We start from the raw sequence: 23,449 nt of genomic DNA on the forward strand, positions 1-23,449 counted from the left end.
CAGCAAAAGGTGCAGGGGAGCAATGTTTCCTTCTTCAGAGTGAAAGCTCAGGAGTGACTTGATTTTCGTTGAGCAAGGCAGGATTCCTCACTCCGTATGTCCAGTATCTACATATCTTTATGTTACATGTCCAGTATCTACATATCTTTATGTTACATGTCCAGTATCTACATATCTTTATATTACATGTCCAGTATCTACATATCTTTATGTTACATGTCCAGTATCTACATATCTTTATGTTACATGTCCAGTATCTACATATCTTTATGCTACATGTCCAGGTGAGACGCCCATCGCTCCCAGGGTAGACCTGAGATGCCTGCCAGGGGAGAGGGAACTCACAATACTTGTGTTCTTGTTTTCCTTTCTCTTCAGCATTTAACACAGGTGACTTCTGCAGACCCCCTTCCTCTGCTCAGCTGCTTGAGTCCCTGGAAAATATGAAAGCTCAACAGCCTCATTCCCCCTGAAATCTGTATGAGACAAACCTAAGCAATTAGGGCAGATTTTTTTTGGAAACTATAAAAAAGTGGGGTAGGTACTATAGGTAACTGAAGCAGAGGATAATCTTATTTAGAGAGGGATTTTATTTTGCTGATGGCATTTTTATTCTGGGACAACAAAAGGGAATGTCCTAAATCTTTCACTTCCATAATGATCTTTGCTACACCGCCTGAAATGAGTCAGGATGGTATCTGATGTCTTACTGAATGGGCTACAAAGCAAGTGGAAAAGAAATAATTTCTTTGGTAGACCCACTGATTAAGCTGAAAAACACCAAACATGCTTTGGTGAGTGAGGGGGTAGAAGGCTTCTGTGCTTCCCTAATCCTATCACCCAGTTTACCAAAAGATGAGGCCTGCCCTTGCAATCCTTGTCATTATTATAGCAGCTCCAAAAGTCTGTTATGAATGCTGATATCAATATCCACTGCAAAACCTGACAGATTAAAAGGGAGGGAATTCACAAGGCACAGGTGGGCTTAAAGCAAAAAATATACTCACATCTGTTTCAAACTGTGAAAAATGAGTTCACTACATCCAATTAGGAAAAAAACCTTGACAGCACAGTGACTACATGGTTTTACTTCTCCCACAAACAGAAAATAAACAGATACATGAAACTGCATTGAAAACTGAATAGTGGACAGAAAAGGTGTAAGTAGCCTCAATGTTAACCACAAAACCTGATGAAATCTTAACCTCAGAGAACTCAGTCCCATCTTAGTCTAAATATTCTGTCAAAAGATAATTTGAAAATAATTTTATATAAAGGGAAGGAAAATGTTTGATTGGACAAAGCCAATCTATAACTCCGCACCTGAGTGATCAGAGTGAGCCCCATTACTTTTCCTTCATTCATTGCAGATTCTTTGGCCTCATTGGACTACAAGCCCCATGAGGGACTGAAATCCATTTCTGCGTAACTGAAGTATGGACTGAAGACCACAAAATGTTTTGGTGCCAGCACAGGCACCAATAACCAAATCCCAAGGTGTCAATACACTCAAACAAATTCCATCAGTCAGAGACAGTCTAAATGTCTTAGAATAAAACAGTGCAACTTGACATTTATAGATCAATATGTGTTTGAAGTTTTTGTTTTCCAAGTTTCGATTTTTTGTATTTTTCATCCTAATTTGTAAGAAGTGTTTAAATATCGGAATTCCTCATATGAAACCCCATTCTTCAGTCTTCTTTAACAGAAACACAAAAAAGCTTTATCTCTGAACCACAGAAATCTGTAGATACATAGATGGGATCAGAATTTGCTTGCTATCGTTCAGCTAGAAACCTGCTTATGTACCCAGAAGACTTCACAGGTTTACAACCAGTTCCAGATTTTTCCTTTCCAACAAAGCCTGAACCGAGTCCAGGTCAAAACTGAGTCTCAGATGCAGCAGGAGCAGAAGATTCCAAGCACTTGGCTTCTTCCCTCTTATAAACACAAACACCACTGCAGAGGAGCCGCTGCAGGAAGAGGTGTTGTCCATAGACACAGCCCAAGAACCAAGGTCCCCAGCATCATCTTGGTGTTACACTGACCAAATCCATTATGCTCTCTCTGCCTCCAGATGGACTAAGGGCTGGTTTCCTCAGCAAACTCCATGTGTTGGAGGAAAGCCTTCTGCTTTAAAACTGTATTAGTTCTGCCTTACTGAACTTTCAAAGCTCATGATATTTACCATGATGAAATTTTATTGCCTTTAACCATCATATTATAAGCACGTGAAGTTTCAGCAAAATTAAGGCGAAACTGTTTATTCTAAGAAATGCTTGGGTTGGCAATCCAATAAACTCTCTAATAAGTTTCAAATTTAAGTCAGCACTGGACCACAACCAACAGTATAATTAGTCTATCGTACACCTCAGCTCTGAATCATTGCATGAAGACCCTGTGATGCACAGCTGAGTCTAACCATTTGAAGGACAGGATTGCAAGCTAGGTCCCCAAAAAATGAAATTTTTGAGCCTTCTGCTATGCTGTCCTAAATTGCCATCATTTTCCTTTTCTGCCTTGCATTATTATTATTGTTGCTCTTTGAGATTCATTTGCTGTAACAAAAAACCCAGCAAAGATAACCCCGTTATTGTCCCATGCAGACTCATAGCCAGGAACAGCTTCTGTTCACAAAGAGCAAGAGCAAACAAAACAAAAGGGTTAGAGGGGAGAAAAAAAACAGAAAAGATGCGACATACCCAACCTTACTTGGAGGATCACTGGCCTTCACCTTGGTATTGGTGTTTACTTGGCTGTACAGACAGACACAAAGACAGAGCAGATTCACTCATTCATTTCACTACACTCTTCACAGGTAGGGATCAGAGTGTTTGAAGTGCCACAGCTTTTGTGACACACATATTTAACATCATCACTTGTTAAGGGCAAGGTGCTGTAGAAGGCATCCTGTAACTTTTCCCCATCTCATGCTAACAGGTTGAAAAGTTTAGGGAGTGGTAGTGTTGACTTGTTTTCTCTCAACCATCTTTTAAAGCAAGAATCTCAGCTTCATGTTGGGGAAAAAGGTCCTAGTCCATACGGTAAATAAAATGATGTAGCTGCACTGCAAATACCATGCAGTACAGGGTAAGAGAGGAGAATAAAACCCATTAACTCCAAATCTTTCTATATACAAAGTGAATTCCATGTTGCCTGGAAACAATTATTTGCCATATCCTGCAAAGGCATATGGATGAATTGCTTTTTATGCTTAACACCTTCCAAGCCTGTGCTCAGACATTCCCCATACTGTGCATCCAGTGATCATAAAAGATCTTCACTGCTTTTGACCAGCTTCACACTAGATAAAATCTGTTGGCTTTAATGAAGATGCACCTTTTTTTATATCCATGTAAGTAAAAAGAGAATCAGATCCTCTCAGTGAAAATGTCAGGTTGCTAATGGTGATCATTTTTAGTGTAAAAATAATGAGGAGGAATATCTGGCAAAGAATTTCCCTGGCATAAGAAATAATACATAAAGATGAGATTCATCTCAGATATTTCTACCCATCCAAAAGACATGTCCAAAGGTCTTACATGGTAGATACAAAGAGGGATATCCATGAAGGATCCAATATCTTTTAGGCATCTGTCTTGGGATTATATAAAACTTCATTGGAAATTTTTCGCCCTCCCTCCATTGACTGTAAGGGAAATTATATTAGTAGCTGAGGCTAGAAAACCAAATTGACACGAATCCTGTTACTGATCTCTGCATTTGGTAGGGACCTGCAAGGATGCAAATGTTCAACTTCACTATGAGACACTGTTTCAGCCATTCAACATCCATGGTAAGGCCAGCTCAGGGAGCTTGCTCCAGCAAATCAACACACTAGCTAAGGAGATGAAGAGAGCCTCTGTCTTTCAGAAACACCCTCTAAGGACCAGAAACCCACAGCTTTGTAAGCAGGTTTTTTTCATTTTAACTATACAGAAAAATCAAATCAGAATATTCCTTTGGTTGATCCCAGATGTTGTTTTCCTTCACAAGCTGTCTGGTGAAGTACAATATTTTATTTACCCAGAAAATGAATAACTTGTTTCATGCTATTTGCCTTAGTTTATTTGTTTTTAAGCTAAGCACAGCCAGGGTTTTTCCCATCAAATTAAAAATTTGATGCCTTCTGTGCAAAATAAAACAAATATTTTTGTTCCTTTTTTTTTTTCCCCCCAAAAAAAAGAGTCCTCAGCCAAATAGGAACAATTTGGTTAACATGACATTTCAGTTTTCAACAAGGAAATTATTCATCCAAAGAGACTTGAAACATTAGGATCGTTAAATAATTACAGCTTATGATATCCCCAATGCAGTGGTAAGAGGACATTTTCCATGTTATTAAATTCCAGCAAGGCTGGAATCAATGTATTTGCAGACTGATGAAGCATCAGATCTTTTGAACATGACCCTGTGCAAGATATTCCAAGGCAGCAATACACTGACAAGAGCGGGTGCTTTCTTTTTACCTTTTTTAAGACCATTGTGTGTTGGCTGCTGCATGTATTTAATCATACTGCATGCTGAGACATTTGGCGATACAAGGGCTCTGAGCTCATGGCAGTTGTGTTGCATCACATCACTGAGAGCAGCTACCCATTTACCCGCCAAAGATCCTACAATGTTCTTAAAGGTAACTGGCATGCTTTTGGCTGTGTTCAATATGCAGCATCCAGCTTTATCTAGCTTAAAGTGTCATTATGCAGAGTACCTCACAATATGCTCTGTAGAGATAAATACAATTGCAAGTTAAACCAGAAATCTATCAGGTAAGGGACAAAGTGGTCCAGGATTGGAGGAAAGATACTTTCAACTTGGAAATCAGTGCAAGTGGTATCTTTCATGTCAGAAACATCCCACAAGAAGAGTCTTTCACCATAGAAAGTGGGAAAGTGCTTATCATAAGAAAAGGGGCTGTGTAATGTCACCATACATCACATCGATTTATAGTACTGCGAAGCCTCACAAGGAGCATTTTTGATGGTGAGGGTTAGGGCAACATACAAGCCACTTTTCCAGGCAGATAGAAACCATAAATCATAAACAGGTATCTACCCTGTGGTCCCTTAGGCATTGGTATTGTCTCCTTCACTCTGAGCAGGTTCTCACATGCTTCTAAATTCTGACCAAGTTCTAACAGTCTTAGAGTTTGATCCCCCAAAGCTCTGTCTGTGCATGTGTCTTCTAAATCTGCCAGTTCTCACCACTCACTGGGGAGTTTTCTTTTAGAATAAGGAAATCAAGACCTTAAATCATATTTGCCTGAGCTGAGTTTTTACACATTCTGTTATTTGTTTGAATAATTCTGAGCAAAACATTTATTGCCAAGGTCTACACAGTATAACTTGACCATTGAAGTAGTGATGCAGAAGACAGAGGGAAAGATATACTGGGTTAATGAACCATGCCCACATATATGCTTTCTGCAAAAGACCTTCCAAGTGGAGGTTTCCTTCATGTCATTCTATTTATCAGAAGACCTTAATCCTTCCAACTGTTTCACCACTGGGGATTGATGGTTTTTTGATATAATGATATAGTGATACAATGATGTCACAGGAAAAGTTTTCGAGTATAAGATTTCAAGAGGTTCTGAACATTCCAGGATGATGTTTATTTTTCCCTCAATAATCACTTCCACACCCAAGTACAGGTTCCCTGACTTCTGTGCTGAATAAGAACTCAGCATTTAAACAAGAAAATCATAAAGCCTAAGAAATGTTATATGTAGAGACATTTCTATCCAACCTGTCATGATCTTCACTTTTTACATTTAGCCTAAAACCTTTTTTTTAACATGTACTTTCATATGTACCTGCATATTTTATAAGATTGATATTCAAAGCCAAATTGTTCTGTATTTTGCATTAATTAACCACCTGTATTCCTGGTCATGATTGTTTTCTGGTTTGCTCCATGTATGTGATCAAATGCTAGCAGACAGGTAGCTCAAATGGTAGAAGAGGTGTATGTTCATAGATATTTTAGTTCTAGCAGAAACATATGACATTGTGTTGAATATCCTCCATTTATTTGATTAGAAATCAGAAGGCATTACCACCTAGCTTCTTCCTCTTACAATCCGTGTTGCAAACCCTTGAAGTTGCCAACCTGAGAATTAGGCCCTGCTACTCTAAGAGTCCTGCTAAGTACAATTGTTCACCCTGCCCCAATGATCTTCTTTAGAGAACTGAAAGTAAAAATACACGTTTTGTCAGAAAGAAATACACTGCAGTAATAAAACTGGAGAAGGATAGAAATACTTCTTTGAAGTGTCTTACTGAATACGAGCCGGGCTTGGTTTAGATGGGAGGCTCAAAGGAGGGCTAAAGAGGAAGAATGAATGTATCATTGATACCCCAAAATGATTGCTGTGTGGGAGGCAGGAAGCAACCCTGGCTGTACCTGCACCTTATTTCACTGCCCAGTTTGAACAAGGAAAAGAAAACAACTCATAAAGGTTTTAATTTATCCGGTATCTCAGATGATTATATGGGTACAAACTAGTCTCCGTGCGAGAGTACCAATTGCCTGTCTGTTCCACTAATCTTATCAGCTAGAATGCCAGTGGGTTTGGTGGTTTTGCAATACATCTCTGCTAGTCAAGACTTACTTCTCTGCCAGCAGCTAATGGATTTTTTACCCATCACCATCCACACAGACCAGTCAAACAACATTGAACCAGATGCTCAATGCTCTTTATTGCATTGCCACTCTCAAAGCCATCTACACTTGACTGTTTGCCAATTTTTCTTTTAATCAAAAATCTCTTTCTTCCTGCTTGTGTAGAAATCCATCATGAAAAACAATATTATTTACAGTATACTCTTGCTACTGGCTATGCCCAAAAATAGCATTTAACAACAGGAGGTGAAGACCTGCCACTGGTACCTCTGCAGAAAGTGTTACGTCTAATGCCAGCCATGTAATTACTGCTCTTTCCACCTCCAGTAAAATTTATAGGCAATCCTGTCATTTAGGGTTTCATGAGGGTGGACTTTCATGCTTTATGGTGAGTACATTAATAGCTTTTAACTACTGAAGTTTCTAATCATTCATACTGAAAAAGAGAAATTTATTATTACCCTATTAGAGCTGTTTTAATGTTCTACAAGCATATTATTTGCACATTTAAGTCATCAATAAGTCCTTTCTAAGAAGATTACTTTAATGTAACTAAATAACATAGTGATTCTGCAGACTATGGGTGCTTGTTAGCCCACTGCTAACAACCAGAAAAACTCCTGGAAAAGAGAAACTCAGGTGGTGGTTTTGTGGTGGATGATGTCTTGGTTAAGTCAGCAAGGACTGAGTTGGTGATATCCAGAACAGAGTCACCAAGGAGTTACAAATTAAGACAAATGAAGGAGGATTCTAACTTCTAGAGAGTGAAAACCAGAAGGCTACATGTGGAGCCTATCCTAGCATCTCCAAAAAAAGTTTATGTCATCTGATTATATACCTGGGCACTTTCATCTGATACAAGTGCATGTCACGGTTGGAGGCATCTCTGTCACTTTGTGCAGCTTTAAGAGTTTCTGTGATGCACTCAGAAAACACTCCCTTAGCCCCTGTGGCAGGACCAGCACCCCACAGTATAACAGAGGAGCACAGAGAAAGGCAAGTATGCAGCAGTGGTGGCTCCCTGCACACCCCCTGCTCTTCCCCATGGCCCAGAGGGCTCTGCCGTGAGACTCTGCAGGGAGCAGAGATATTGACAGCCAGCATCCCCCAAGAGCTGTCCCTCTTCCTTGCCAGCCCTTTCCAATCTCATGTGCCTTCAACCGCAGCGGAGGCATGTTGTACTGGGCTGCTGTTCAAACCAGCAGGTCTCCTTGTAATTGAATATATCGTCAAGCTCCCTTTTGATTATCTGTCTGAAAACAAAACTCCACAGCTAAGCATTACTTCTTTTTAATGTCGCTGCTGCCGCTGCTGTGTCAGGGCAGTGGTATTAATTTGGGGCACTTCATCAAAAAATCTCCTTTTGGGTTTCCTTCTTGCAGCCTCAAGACAAGCAAAGCAAACAATGAAACTATTGGGACTGAAGAAAGGAACAAGGTATTAGGCTTTTTATTAGTTACAAAATTTATTTCACTGCTGTTTCAGCTTGCTCCCACTCTTGCCACAAGGCAAACATCTGGATATATTTTACAGAAGTAAACGCCAGTGATGCTGTGACCACATCAAGGTGCTGTGCAGAAAGGGGCCTTAAAACTCTGCAGCACCTATGCATGCATTTCAAAAGTATAAGTAAGGAACAGAAGGATTTGTACATGGTGCTGACTTCATGTACATCATTTGTATAAATGTGCTCATCCATGCACACACAGCTCAGTATACCTCGTGAGTTTGCAAAAATTTCAAAGGATGCCAGGAAAAGACCATTTGCAGCCCATCTCCAATCCAGTGATATTTGGGATAATTTCACAGCCCGATTTTGCTGTAAGGTTGATTGAGTTTTTCTCATTTAGGAGGCGTTAAACAACTGCTCCTTTATAAATGTCATTACCTGGGGGGGGGGGGGGGGGGGGGGCAAAAATATAAAAGAAAAAAAATTAGAAAAAAATTTCCAATTGCCTTGAAGCAAGAAATTGATTTTAACAGTTCACTAAAGTGCTCAAGACTTCACCTCTTTATCTAAAATTACTCAGAGAAATTGTTTCAGAAATTAGTCTGGGATGGGAAAGACAGGTTGTCTGCAATCTCAAGGGCATCTCATGACCCCCTTCACTGTTATTGTAAGCTGCAACAAAAAGTATTCATTTTTATTCAGTAAGGCCGCATGCACTTACCAACTTCCACACAGTAAACTTGCTTTAAAGCCAGGAACATGCAGAAAAACATACACTTACTTCTGAAAGTTTGAAAGCTGTGTTTCATTGTGCTGGCTACAGCCAAACCAGTGTGATGGGGCTGAGCTTTACAAAAGACTCACTTCAACATCAAATAGAAACTTTTTCAACTTGTGCAGAATACTTAAGGATAATCCATTTCTGCTGTCCAAACATATTGATTCCTTCTTTCCTTGTGAACAAATAAGTGTCCTGTGTCTATACAAAACACACATTGACTTTTCTCTTCCGTGTGTGCATGAACATAAATACAAACACAAACACAAGTTTCATGTTATATATGTGCATATGCACATATGCATGTGTATGTATATGTGTACATGTGTGTGAGGCACCTGTTTCCACTAGGAAAATTACATGCCACCAAAAGAAGATGGCTGACCCTTTGAGAAATGGTATCTCTTTTATCCTCACCGTGGTGATACCCAGAACCAAATAGAGAAGATACTTCTTATGAGTAGAAGTTCATAGCCTGCTTTGCACCTCTAACAGTAACTGTCTTCTAATCAGACCATTTGTTTCTCCAGAGAGACAGCCAGGAGAGGGGTCAGTCCCTATCTCTATGGGACAAGGGGTACAAGTCAGGGATTGCTGGTAGATCCCAGGAAAATCTTTCTGGAGGGGGAACTGTGATGCCAAATCAGCAGCTGCAGCCAGAGATGCTTTTACTGCCTCTTCCAAGGCTATCAGAAATGGGTTTGCGTCAGCATTTCGCATCACTGTGCCAGGATGGCTCAGCTATGCGGTCCTGACACGGAGAGAAGGAAACTAAATGCACCCCATGCAAACAACCATTGCTGCTCTGTGCCTGCTGGTTAAGTCTGAGGTTGCTAATTAACATCTCCTTATTAATAGAGCCAGGCAGAAAGTCCTCAACAAAATGTAATTTGAGGGACTGGGGGAAGGAGAGAGGGGATGAAGTTTAAGAGGAATTGTAGTTTAGAGGAATTAAAGGTTGGAAAATGTCAAGAGCTCAAAATGAAGTGTTTGAAATTATCTTTTTATGTATTTATTTACAGCTCATTGGTTTGATGGGGGAAAAAAAAACCTCATCAAGATTTTCATTTTTCCATTCCATCTTAGAACAGAGAAAAAATTGTTGTAATCTCAGAAATTTTCAAAGGATGAAAAAACATTTCTTTCTGAGCTTTGGCGGAGCAAAGGTCATTCCTGATTTCCCATGCTGCTTTCCATGGATTCTTTCTGTTAATATAGCTCACATCCATCCACCACTTTGGATGGCATAGCAAGCTCTTGAAAGTACAAGTTGCCTTAGCATTTTGTGTGTGTGCGTAGCATTAATGCATCCAGTCAGCTTTTTCAAATGAAGATCTGATATTGACACCTTAGTATAAGGAATAAATCATATTATTGTACACCAGACTTACAAGCTTTGATCCCACTTTCAGTGGGTGATCAATAGTGGACAGCAAATCCACTCTTGGTACCCAGCCCAAATCGATGCAAAAGGACCAGAGTGTGATCTGAGTCCATCTAAGTCCCAGGGTCCCAACAGAAAGCCAGATGTTTTGCCACAAGGTAACTGTGCTTTGTGGCACCAGGCACCTCTCCCTCCCCTTTCTGAGCTCCCCATCTCTTGCACACTCTAACAAGCTTAAGGTTCCTTATCTGAAAAACTGGAAGCTGTAAATGATACTGGGGCATACAAACACAGCAGGATAAATCAAGGACATTTTTAATGTCCAAGGGGTTCTTTCAGTGTTGGAACAGGGATTTTTTCAGCCACCCAATTCTTAGAAGTGCACAGAACAAATAATTTTTCCAGTACCATTAATATCCTCTTTATAACCACAAAATTGTCAGCAGTTGGTGTTTCAAAAGCTGCTTTCCATCACATATGCAAATATCTTCCCAGGTGCAGCAAGACTATCAGTAACCTGTCTTCCAGGGACGCTCCCTCACAGCACTGCAAAGATTCTGTATAACTGGGAAATCAGTCAAGTGCAAACAGGTGTTGGTGGGCTATGGTACAGGGAGATACAGTCCTCTTATCTCAGTGTTTGCAGACCTTTCCCAGCTCTCCACAAAGGATTTGCCAGTCTCAATGGTAAATTAAAAAATAGCTTTGAAAAGTGTCTGAACATCAGCATCATTACAGGAATCGTGGAGGGCTCTGATAGTATCTTGGGCTGAATCTATGAAGGTATATACTGCTTAACTCTCCAAGCTAATCCAACGCAAAGCTCTGTTATGCTTTTGGCCCCCAGAAAGTAACTACCCAGTAAGAGAGATGATGGGAAGAAATTAGCTTACCACTTACCATTACACTGATCGATAATCTATTAACTCTAACCTTGCTAGAAGTGGACTGTACTACGATTTATAGACAGTTATTTGAACTTCATTCCTCCAGAGTTATAGCCATGATAAAAAAAAATAGGTAGATTGTCAGTGGACAGAAATTAAACATTTAACCTTTACACAGAGGCTTAATATTGAACTTCCTCTAATGCATTTATCCTTTCCCTTCCATGTCACAGCCTGATAGCCTTTGTTGTTTGTGTTTTAGAAGTTATTGACTCATGTTTCATTTTGTTCAGTACTGACTCGGGGGGATGGCAGGAAATGACAAAGAAACAAGGGGTCATTTGGTACAAGCAACTCCTAGGAAACAACCTCTACTTTCTATTGTACAAGCCATTCCTCCTTAAGGCCCACTCCTACCAAGCTTAAGTGTTGTCTGAATACCGAGAGAGCTGAAGTACCTGATGCCACACTGAAGAAGGGCAATGTCAGGTCACTGAGAAGTGTTTTATACCATTACAATGTAATATCATGCTACTATTGCAAAATAGGATCTGCATTGATATAAGGCACCTCTGCCCTGGAATAATGACTCCACTTTAAGAAGAGGTTTGCTGACTATATTGAATAGCAGGATGTGCACTTGTGCTTTTGTGTTGGCTAGATAGTTGTCCTGCTGTACTCTCCTGTGGGATTCATTCCATCATTGTATAGTGGATAACAGGGATTGCGGTGTTAGTTTTAGACTTGTCATGGGAAAGATATGGACTCTTAAAAAACAGTCTTCATCCTTTGCTTTCCTTTCACTACAAGAAACAAGCTACTTGCCTTCAGTCTATCGCAATGGGAGATCATCTCCTGATCTGATCCCTTTAGTGGCTATGTTTTAGGCCTTTCTTAGGAATCAGGTCCACAATTTTCATGAGCAGTGAAAATCCTGCCATCTGACCTGTCTGTTGGCAGGTGCAAAAAGAATTACTCTCTTGTGCTACCTGTGCAGCAAGTGTCACCAAGATTAATGACTTCATCATTGCAAGCTGGACAAATCAATCTGAGTCTTTGATGGCAATAAGGAAGACCAGACCCCATTACCCATCCAACCCATCTGTCACCATGAGCTCCAGACACTGCGCAGCACTCGCTGGGCAGGGTGCTTTCCATCACATATGCAGACATCTTCTCAGGTGCAGCAAGGCAATCAGCAACCTCTCTTCCAGGGGAACTCTCAGTGCTGCCCTCAGCTCCCGTGGCACCATGCAAAGGTCACTGTCCCTGCACATGCTATCACCTGCACCAGATACTCTGCGTGGACATCCCAGACAGTGCTGCAGAAGAAGATGAAGAGCTGAGTAACAGCGCTCAGCATGAGTGTGGCAAGCTGAACTGCCCTTGCTGCAATTAGACTTTGTGCTCAGATTCAGATAGTTCTTGGTTCATCCCATCTACTTTCTTTTGTTCAACAGAGAAGCATGTTTTTTCAGGCACTTGAAGGATGCATTACCTTCTGTTGGCAGAGCAAGTGGCAAAGGAGGTTAAAATACGGGGGGGTGGGAAAAGCAAGCACTGGTAAAACTTTTTAATGCAAGATTAGACCAGGCTTATCTGACCTGCCAGAGAGATAGGAAGGAAGCAGGCTCTAAAGCAAAGTCAGTGCATCGTCTCTTCCCCATTCCTCTGATCTCCCATGAGGATGTGAGATTCTCCAGGAAAGAAAGGAACACCCTCATCTCCACAGGGCACCTTGTCCTTCAAAGAAAGCAGCATGCACAGGTATATGATTCATTCCTCCAGTTAGGCAGAGACTGAAGAATTCTTTTGCTCTCCAAAAGCAGCCTACTCCACAGAGAGACATCTGGTAAATCCCACATGAGTTAATCTCATGCCACTATCTTGCAAACACACACAAATGAAGCCCCGTCCTTCCTGCTGGCAGCTGCTCTGCATGGGAGGGAAGGATGAGCCTTGTCATTGAAAGGTGATTACTCTGTGGGACATGGAATAGAGTTCCCTGAAGGACAGGGATTTGTTCCCATGTAGAGGGAACAATCTGGAGGTGGAAGGCGATCCAAAAAGCTGTTGTCCTTTTGCTCCACCCTTTGCCAGAGACCTGTGGAGGACTCTGCTTTGGAGGGCTTGGAGCTTCACATCACCTACCCTGCCCATTCTCAATTGCTCTCTGGAGGAGTCACCCCCTTGGAGGATACAAAACCGTGTGTGCCCAGTCTGAGCAGTCGTTACTCCTGGTGGCTCTGTGTGCCACCTCCTTAAAGAAAAATGTAAAGAACAATACCACATCACCTCCTGAGTAAAATAGACCTGGGATTCTCACTGCAGGAGGGACAGCAGACCTTTAAAGGCACTAAAGTTTCTACCTCCGGATACCAACTGATATGTCCTCAGTAACGGCATTACCTATCAAAAGATCTTTGAGGTTCTAAGCTTTGTCTGGAAGATTCTTGCTTGTGATTTAATGGAATCCACAGCTAGTCCTATGGAATATCCCAGGGCAAATTCTCCGGGATTCAACATTTTAACAGATCAATCAGTTTAAGACATTTTTCTACTACTCACATCTCAAACTTTCCACACTTTACTAGTAGGATGCTGAAAGTCAGATGTGTAGAAGGGCTTAGGCATTGCGCTCTGATATAGACCACCATTTAGGCAAGGCTGGATGGGGTTTTGTGCAACCTGGTCTAGCAGAAGGCATCCCTTCCCAGGGCAGGAGGGTTGGAACTGGATGAGCTTTAAGGTCCCTTCCAACCTGAGCCATTCTATAATTCTGTGATTTATATACATGCTTCGTTCCCACAGAGAGCAAAGTGCCTGAACCCAACCACTGCTTGAAGCCCAGCAAGAAAGAGGATGGGTCTTGTGGGTTGCCTCCTTACAGGTCAGGGTTAAACTGATGGCGTTGATGAAATGCAAATGGATGATATTACGTAAAAAGAATTGCATAATGTTCCCAGATGTTTTCAATTTTCTAAGTACTTCTAAAAATAAAATGAACTTTAATACTTAATCAACATAGTTATTCATTCTCTTTTACCCAAGATGAAATTTCCCATGAATTTTTTATGGATACACATTAGTTATTATTGCCTTTGGCTTCCTGCTTCAGACACAGTTCTGACCCTTGTTCCACTGATTGTCCAAATTACCCCCCAGTGCACAGACTGGGTACACTCCTAAGTCCTTCAGAAATCTCTTCAGCTGATTTTATGGATCTGCTCAGGTTTGGCTAGACGTACTTCAGGAGAGGAAGATTTGAGGAGTGCATTAGCTACCTAATGGGGGCAGAGCTCACTCAGTAGTACCACCTGGTCACAGATCCATGTAGTGCCCCTACCCCAGAGTGGTACTCATCTCACACAGAGCCTGGAGCAGCCTGGCAGCATGGGTAGCGTGTGATGTGGCTTATCATGGGTGCCTGTCTACTATTTACTCCTTTGATATCATCCTGCACTCATAGATGCCGGTGGTAGATATGCTTTGAGCATGGTGAAACAAAGACTTAATGGGATGGTACCATGACGGATTTCTCTTTGCATTCAGGGCTGATGAGAAAATCCACTGCAGGGAGGGGATGCCCTTAGGTCCATTAAAACAGTGGGATTTTTTTTTATTCTGCTCTTACATGACTCTGATTTTTATTCCTATGTTTATTGCATCGCATTCAACAACAGAAGTCCTTTTAAGACAAGAATATGTTTTCCTGATATATCAGAGGTGAAATCTAGGCCAATTCGTACTTAAGGTCCTTGCGTAAATGCATTGGATTCATCTTAGTGAAGAAATTATTTGAAAGGAAAAGGGACACAGAGAAAGCTTGAGTGACCACCAAGTGGCTGATCTGATTGTCTGAACAAATAAATGCACTTTCATGACCACCTCCTAAAAGCAAAGTGCTGCAAACAACAGCCAAAGAAAATTACCAGGGCGATACTGAACTGTCAGCCAGAGACAACAGAGAAGACACTCGAGTGGTATGTCATCTCCATGTGAAATAAAAGCTTGCAGCTTCCAATCGTTTCTTTGAGTGCTTTAGCTTGCCATGCCATCTCACATCTCCAAGGAAACTACAAACCATCAGCAGGGAGGACTTCACGTTAGGGACAGGTGAAAGGCAGGAAAATGCAGGACTGGTATCAATCCAAGCACATCCACCGCTTGGCTCGATATCAACACGTCCCAGTCATAAAGCAGGAGATTTCCCAACAACACTGTGTAGCTACAATTACAAAGCTGAAAGGCCTTTATGTTGTTTTCAGCACCATCGGTATACACTCATACAGTACTTAGCAAAGGCATGTTTAGCACCTTGTATGTCTTTTTCTGCCAAAGCAGGGAATCCATTTAGGACAAGCTGTTGAGCTTCATTTTTATTTTACTTACCTATTTTCCTAAAGCATTAAGACAAACACGTGTATTACCAGCCACTAGGGCCAACAGAAAATATTCGTTTGCATTTATTGAAGACAGTTAAAATCCTACCACACTTTACCTCTCATACAGGAAATTTCTCCTGTGGCAAATTAATCTTTATGAGCTAGTTCTCATTTCTCTCATTTCTTCACAGCTACTGTGTTGGTTGTTTTTTTTTTTTAATAAAGAAAATGAGCGTTAATTTTTTTGTAACCCAAATCGCATTTTCTGTTGCTATTTATAAAAGGTGTGCCTGATTCTCAGCTAAACCGCTCCAACTCAGAAGTCTGTAAGGACCAGGATATCTACCTTTGTCATGAGCTCAGCCCTAAATATTTCCCCTGAATTTCCAGAAGTCCTTGAAGGGTAAACATTTTCATAATGACCCTGTACAGTCACCAGGAGCTATTACACTCTTAAATTAGCAACATGTTCTCTCCAGACTGCTCCATTTATTCTTAGTTCATGGAAACCACCAAACAAATTGATCTGGTCTGCCATTGAGCTCATTAGAAAGGGTCATGGGAAGAACAGGCTCCAGGAGGCTTTGGTGGAGTATGCAGCTGTATTAATGTCTATCACCCATGTGCTGCAAGAACTGCAGTCACCAAACAGCCATTCCAAGTGCTCACTGAACCCCACCACTTCCCTCTTTTCTCTTATCCTCTGCCCAGGATCAGATTTCTCATTTCCAAACATCATGTTTTTCCAGTTTTCTGGCTTTTAGGGAGGCTCCTCTCACCTTTTGTCACCATTCTGCAGTTGCCAAGGCCACCTGGATAAACTGCAAGGACCACTGTGGACAGTGCAAGCCACTACAGATCAACCCATGGTGTTTATCAGGACCACCACAGGGACAACGCAGGTTAATGCCCTTTGCAGGGCACTGAGTCAGCAGTGGAAGAGCTATGACTTCCATGACTCTGCTGCCTATCAGCTGAAAAACCCATGTCTGAAAAGCCAATTAATTGACATTATTTAAAGGCTGCTTTTCAGAGGAGCCCTTTGTTGGAGGAACTGAATCTCAACCCTGCGCTAAATTATGCACACAAGTTAAGGGAGGTGAGAGTAAGAAATCCACTGGGTAATCATGATCACTGTGCAATTAGGTTTGATATCATAATAGAAGGTTACTCTCCTAGGGGTAATGCAGTGAGGGTGAACTTTAGAAAGGCCAGATTTTAAAACTATGAGAAAAATGATTAACACAAGGCTCAAGGGCATAGGGAAACTCTTTAACAACTTACAGCAAATTTGCTCCTAGAGTAACTCCTCCAGCAGCCCCAGGAGTTGCACCAAGGGTGAGTTTGGCTAATGCAATCAATCCGGAGGCTATTTAAGAACCTGTGCTAAACAAGCAGATGGTGGTAGGACCTTTGAGCTGAATATAAGAACAGAAAGGATAAAATCTGCCTGGCTGAGCAGAGTTTATTGAAAATAAACATCCTTTTAAAAACTAAAAAGGGTATAGGACTAAAGAGCAGAACAGAAGCTAGAATAAATGCAGAAACTAGAAAGGAAAAGGACATGGGACTATAAAAGAAAAATCAAGGTATTTCTGATACAGTAGAGAAGAAAAAAAAAATAAACCCCCAACCAGGCACGTAATGAGCGAAACTTGGAAAGCGCTGTTGTTATGTGACAGTTTTATTGTACCTAATTAACTCAAATAAATGTATCTGCTGGAAGACACCACTCTTTGTAGTTACTTGCTATCAGATGTACAAAAGCAGGCATTTCTTCTGCAGAACCCTTCATCTTTGCAGAGAGAGGGGGATGCTAAAAATTAGAGGGGGATGCTAAAAATTAGAGGATGCTGAAGCGTGAAAAAGCCCCTTGGCTGAGTTGTTTCTATGGATGTAACTAAAGAGATTCCTTGCCTGTGCCCCTTTCTGTGGGAAATTAAAGAGTGTCTTCAGCAGTGATATACTAGCTCTGTGGAAGGTGAACAGGACCTGACGAAGGAGTTATGTGGCCGCCAGTTCACTGGGGCAGTAAATCACCTGGACTACCTAGTACCTAACCCAGGCTGTGGCAAAAACAAACTACACAGTAGTGAACCTGTCAAACAAGGTGCCCTGCTCACCTTATGGAGTGAAATGCCCCCTTGAAAGCAAAGGAAGGGATTCAGTGCTGGCTTTTACTGCATGGTAACAAGGAAAATCTCACTTTGAGCGAAAGCAGAAGTGGTATGCTGCAGTTCCTGAGGAAATACTGCCCATCCAGACCATTTCCAGTGTGGGGAGGGGTGCAGGGTCTCTGGGGGTCGCTTACACCCAAAAAGTGCCAGAGACACCCTAACTGCGAGATGACCCCCCAGGCCTGGGAACCACCACTTGGTGCCACAGAGGACACAAGGGCACGGATCACAGCAGGGACAAAACCATCTAGTTCATTTAGATTTTATGTTTTCCAAAATGCCACCAGTCTTCCCTTCTGTGTTTGTGCAGCCTTCAGCACAGCAGGGCCCCGACCTCTGCTGTAGCCTGTAATGTCATCATAAAGGAGGCAAATAAATGACAGTAGGGAGTAAACCCACTTCAGTCTTCGTAAGGAAATATTGTTCTTTCAAAGCTATTCCTCATCTGAAAAGTTAATAAAATAGTGCATAAAGGTGACCTGGTAGATATAATTTACTTGGATTTTCAAAATGCTTTTGATAAGGTCCCTCATAAAAGAATATTAATGATAATGAGAATGATCTTACGTTTATGGTAATACCTTTCATTCAGATGAATCCCAAAGTGCTCCACAAAGTTTTCACTAACTGATTGTACAAATCATGTGTCATATAATATCCCCAAAGCGCTGCTAGGTCTCAGAGAAGGCATGACAGCTATTTAATTGCCGAGCATGCTGCTGTTCAATATTTTAGGGCAGGGTGTAAAAGCAAAAACTCCAACCATGCGCAATTAGAGTGAATTTAGGTAAGTCAAAGCTGACAATCAAGACCACCTTCCCCTTCTGCCCTTACCTAAATCACAGAATCATAGAATGGTTTGGGTTGGAAATGTTGGGTGGAAATGGGTGACATGGTTTAGTTTCGGGCGACATGGTTTAGTGTGGAGTGTCCCTGCCCATGGAAGAGAGGTTGGAAATTGATGACCTTAAGGTCCTTTCCAACCCTAACTATTCTATGATTATATGATTCTATGTTGAGGGATGCCTCAGGCTGAACAAATGAATGACTCAGCTGGCAAAGAGGCATCTTTCTTAGATTGCTCCCAAACATACAGTGGTCATCTCAGGTTACTCCTGAATATTTGAGCGACCTGGTCTAGTGGAGGGTGTCCCTGCCCATGACAGGGGGGGTTGGAAGTGGTTGAGCTTTAAGGTCCCTTCCAACCCAAACCAGTCTGTGATTCTATGATAAAATGGGCAGTTTATGGGCACCTATACTTCATCCAAGTCCAGGGAAGCACAAACATTTACATTTCCTACTTCAAATTTTCCATAGGTTTATAAACTGTGTCCTTCAGCTTCATAAGCAGCTGCCAATGCTGGAAGCCACCAGCAGAGCACCTTCAGATCTCATTAGCGTTTGGGAAGCAATCTCTGCCTCTATTCTGCAGTCAGTTTTTGCTTTGAGGTGCACATATGAAGCACTACTAATCCAGAATGTTATAATCTTGAAGACAGCTCCAGCCATAAGTATATTCTGTTCAGAGAGTATCAGAACACTTAATTGAAAGGCAGAAAATGTACCATTTAATTGCCTGAAATCAAAGGTTTCATATTTTAATTAAGTTTTTAAGAGGGCTTATTTCGTTGCTCTGGGGTATATTTTTTCTTTTTTCCTCTTAGATATGAAAGTCATTAAAGACTATCTCTACTGATTAAGCAGTAGTAACAATAATTTCCCCAAATATCTTGTACAGTAAGGATACTATCCCTGATCTAAGCTTCACACATTACCAGTGGTTAGTAGACAAACGACCCTCACTTACTATGCCTGGCTCAGTGCAAAGGACCACCTGAACTTCCATGTCCTCTATTTCTTGTGACATGCAAACAAAGAGGATGCCAAGAAAGCTGAATCACAGCTTCTCCCTAGATACAAATTCTTTCATGGTTAGGTTGGTTTGGCAGATTTTCTATCTCTTAAAGGAGCAGCCTAAAACCAGCGTAAAATCCTGACCAGCATAATATCAAAGCAAGAAGCTTACATAAGCAGGTTGAAGAGGACCTTCGAGGTACCAAGGTGTCCTAGTTATATAGGCATAAAGATTTCAGCTCAGCTTTAATACCCTTGGGCACAGCTTTGAAATGGTCCATCTAGTCCTCTGCCCGAGGCAGCATGCATCTCCTGTTTATCACCATCTCACCCCAGTGCTGCTGTTTTCTTTTGCAGGGCTAAACAGAGGACAGGGTCCCTTGCTCCACTGTGACAGCTTGTCAGACTTTGCAGCACAACCCATATTTCACATCAGAAGCGTCCTCCTCAAATTCAAGTTATATATTTTGCTAGGTAAACACGACCTTCCTCTGCCAATTCTTTCAGGCCAGAGCCAGAAGCCAAAACAACAAAAATCTTGTGAGAACAGCCATCTAGGGCCAAGCTGTCAAAAATCTCCAACAAGGAGCTGATTTGTCAACAGAAGTAATCATTTCACAGGGAGCTTGATTCCTGCTTCAGTGCTCCCCTGGCCATATTGCTGACAGATTTTTGCTGAGAGATCCCATGCCCTCACATTATAGCCTTTCACTTCCCACATAACCCTTCTCCGAGGGTAAGATGGTCTCATTTTTAGCACAATCCTTCAGGAACAAGAAAGAAGAGCGATCCTTATGTGAAAACACTGCCCTACAGCCTGCCCCACACATGCAGCAGGAGCCTCCCCAGCCCCCTGGCAGTAAATGCATGTTCCCTTGGAGAAGCTCTGTCTCACCCTCTTCTTCCCACAGGCTCTGGAAAGTAAAACCCTTACTGTTAGGCAGTTTAATTTTGACTATGAATATGCATCCATGCACTTGTGGCCTATTCAAGGGGGCTCTTTAGGCAAAATAATGGTTTTAAACTTCTTTCTGCTGCCAGGGTGACATAAAGAGGCGTTAGCATACTGCAAGGCTGTTGTATATGCAAAATACTAGTTTAAACTTTTGCCTCCGGTATGCACTTTTAGTATGTGATGTACACCTGGCCCCTCTAACCTGATCAACATTTATTGCTTTGTTTCTTTACAGTGAGTTTTAGTCCCCTTGGTAAAGATGTTCTTAATGCAATGAGACTGCAAGAGACCCTTGAAGGTCATAGAAACAAGGAACAAGAAGTTTTCCAAACACACACCAAGCTACCCACTTTCCCACACCTCTGGGTACTCCCATGCCAGGGAAATACAGGTGCAGGCTGGTGGAAATGGGGAAATAAGAAGGGGAGAGAAGGCAGACTGGTCCCCAGTCCCCCCTACACTGATGCAAGGCACACTTACACCTCAGTTTGCAAAGTAAACTTCTCACCTCAGATGTTCTCTTCCTTCTGGAAGTCAGTGGCACTGCAGGTAACAGGGGAGCCTTTTGCTTGGGAACACAGTTGCTTGAAATATTGCAAGCCAGGCGCTGATTGCTACTGGCATTTGTCTTTCAGCAGCTGTCACACTGTCACAGCAGGCTCCTCGGGGGGGCATGGGAAATGTCCTGCAATTATGTGCTTTATGATGTACCCCAGAGAAATATTTGGCCATATGTATCTTCACAAGGACGCACATAACCAGTACTCAAATGGGTCCATGCTGGGTGCTATCAACATAACAAAATTACTCTTCACCTCTCTGCTTGTCTCTTATGCACCTGACCTCTCCCTTAAACAGAATAAGGGGTGGAAATGTTAGTCTTAAGTAAGAAGGTCTCTAATTCTGTCTGATTTTCCCTTTGTTTGCACCTTACTGCTTCCTGCCTTGTGTCATTCGTACAACCAGCTGAATCCCTATTTCCTAGGGGCTGTATCTCATCCTTTCTCAGACATTCAGAGCAGCCTAGAAGTGCTCTCTGTGCCCACATCCTGTACTTGTGACTGACTCCTAGTCACTGAGTGCAAGTGTGTTAGGTGAAGTGTTAAATCACTGAGTTCTGCAGTCTGTGGGGCAGTCCTCAGGGAATGCTTCATTTGGTTTTGTCACCGTGTCCGCCTCTTCAGAAGGGCTGCGGGGACAGCAGTTCCCAGTGTTCCTTGGGAAAAGAATTTGTAGTTAAAAAAATATTTTTGCTCCACATTACACTTTTTTCTATATTTTTTTAATTGATGTGGACCAGTGTCCCAAAGGATTTAAATCTTATTCAGATTTTGCCCTTGATCATGGATTCTCGGCAGATGGAAACGTGATTCTCAGCTGTTACCAAAACCTGCCGCAGCGGGGTTGACAGAAAACCCAACATGGCAGGAGCTATCACCATCACCTCTCCACACATGCTTGTGCAATTTCTGCTTAATCATTTGGCTCTTTGTTTCACAAGCCTCCTATTTGTATGAGTAAGCCCCACTTTGTAACACTTACTCGGCTGTGCTCACTGTAGCTTGGTACAAAAGCAGGCTGAGCAAGCCAACCAGAATTGTTTAGTCTTGATCCCCTAAATGTGACATTTTGCAATAAAACATTCTGTTTTTCTTTTTAACATCCCAGGGGAAATCAAAGAAAGTTCTGAATGTGTCCTGGACTTGTCAAACAAACACAGCTCCCTATCTGGACCAGCGGTATAGCCTGCAATAGTCCTGTGGGAAAGCTTAACAGATGGAAAGGGAGAGTCAATAGAGTCCAGTCCCCTCATGAAAGGCAAGCAAATTACTTGCCCACCTCCAGCACACCGTGGTGCTCTCTCTATACTAATCTGTGTTAATTTATTTTCTTTTTTTCAGGTATATTTTTCTTTTACTCTCTTTGAAGGTCATAGAAGGACCTTTGGTGGCTTTCGCAAAGCAGCTCATGGAGGCCCAGTGTGGGACCTGTTTTGTTTCTATGAATCCCCCAATTAAAACAGCAAGCAGCTCCACAGTACTGTTACAAAGGTAGGCTTAGTGCGAGGTGTCCCTGCCTATGGCAGGGGGGTTGGAGCTAGATGATCTTCAGGTCCTTTCCAACCCTAACCATTCTATCGTTCTATGATTCTATAAATCTGGCTGGCACGTACAAAGCTTTTCGTTTTGGGAACCAAAAAGACAGAAGTTTAGGCTTTCTAACCTCAGTTTTCAACCCGCCCTTTCAACTGGGTGGTGTTAAGTGGTATATGCTTCATGTAAAAAGAAAGCTAGGAAAATTGTTTCACTTCACAATCTCATTTCAGATTTACTTGAGCAACACTCAACTCATTTTAGAGGGATTCTATAGCAGCCCAAGTCCTGAAGAACAGCAACGTTTAACCGATCTTAGTAATACAACTAATACCACTGGTTTTATTCAGGACAGGGGAGGTAATTTTTCTAAAATTACATTGTTTTCTAAAGCAGCTCTATTCAATGCTATACATCTACCTTCTGGCAGCACAGTTTAATTTGCATTTAAATAATTTCCTGATACCATTGGAAAAGTAATTATACATAACACTAAACAATTTTCAAGCCTCCGCTTTTAATCAGACCAGGACCAAATCCCTCTGCTAGGTTCTAAAATAACCTCCCCAAAATGTAAAATTCCCAAACACCAGAACCTGGCTCCTTTTCTTAAGGTCACTCCATTTGCTCATTCATCTCATGTGGTGAATTCAGAGCAGTAGAAACCCATGATCATAATTCTATCCTTGGTCGTGTCACTTTGGTTTTCTCACTTTGCCATGGTAGAAAGGTTCAACTCTGTCTGATGAGCAGAAGATCCTATGGAGAACTCATGCTCATGACACTAAAAGAACCACAATGCACCAACCTTTTATAGTAGTTACAGATGTTGGATCATGGCCTGATTCTGAGATTTTTATCG

Source organism: Pezoporus wallicus, unplaced genomic scaffold, assembly GCF_028554395.1.
Source record: "Pezoporus wallicus isolate ANWC-B61680 ecotype Strahan unplaced genomic scaffold, APGP_CSIRO_Pwel_v1 contig_3365, whole genome shotgun sequence".
Lineage (NCBI taxonomy): Eukaryota > Metazoa > Chordata > Aves > Psittaciformes > Psittacidae > Pezoporus > Pezoporus wallicus.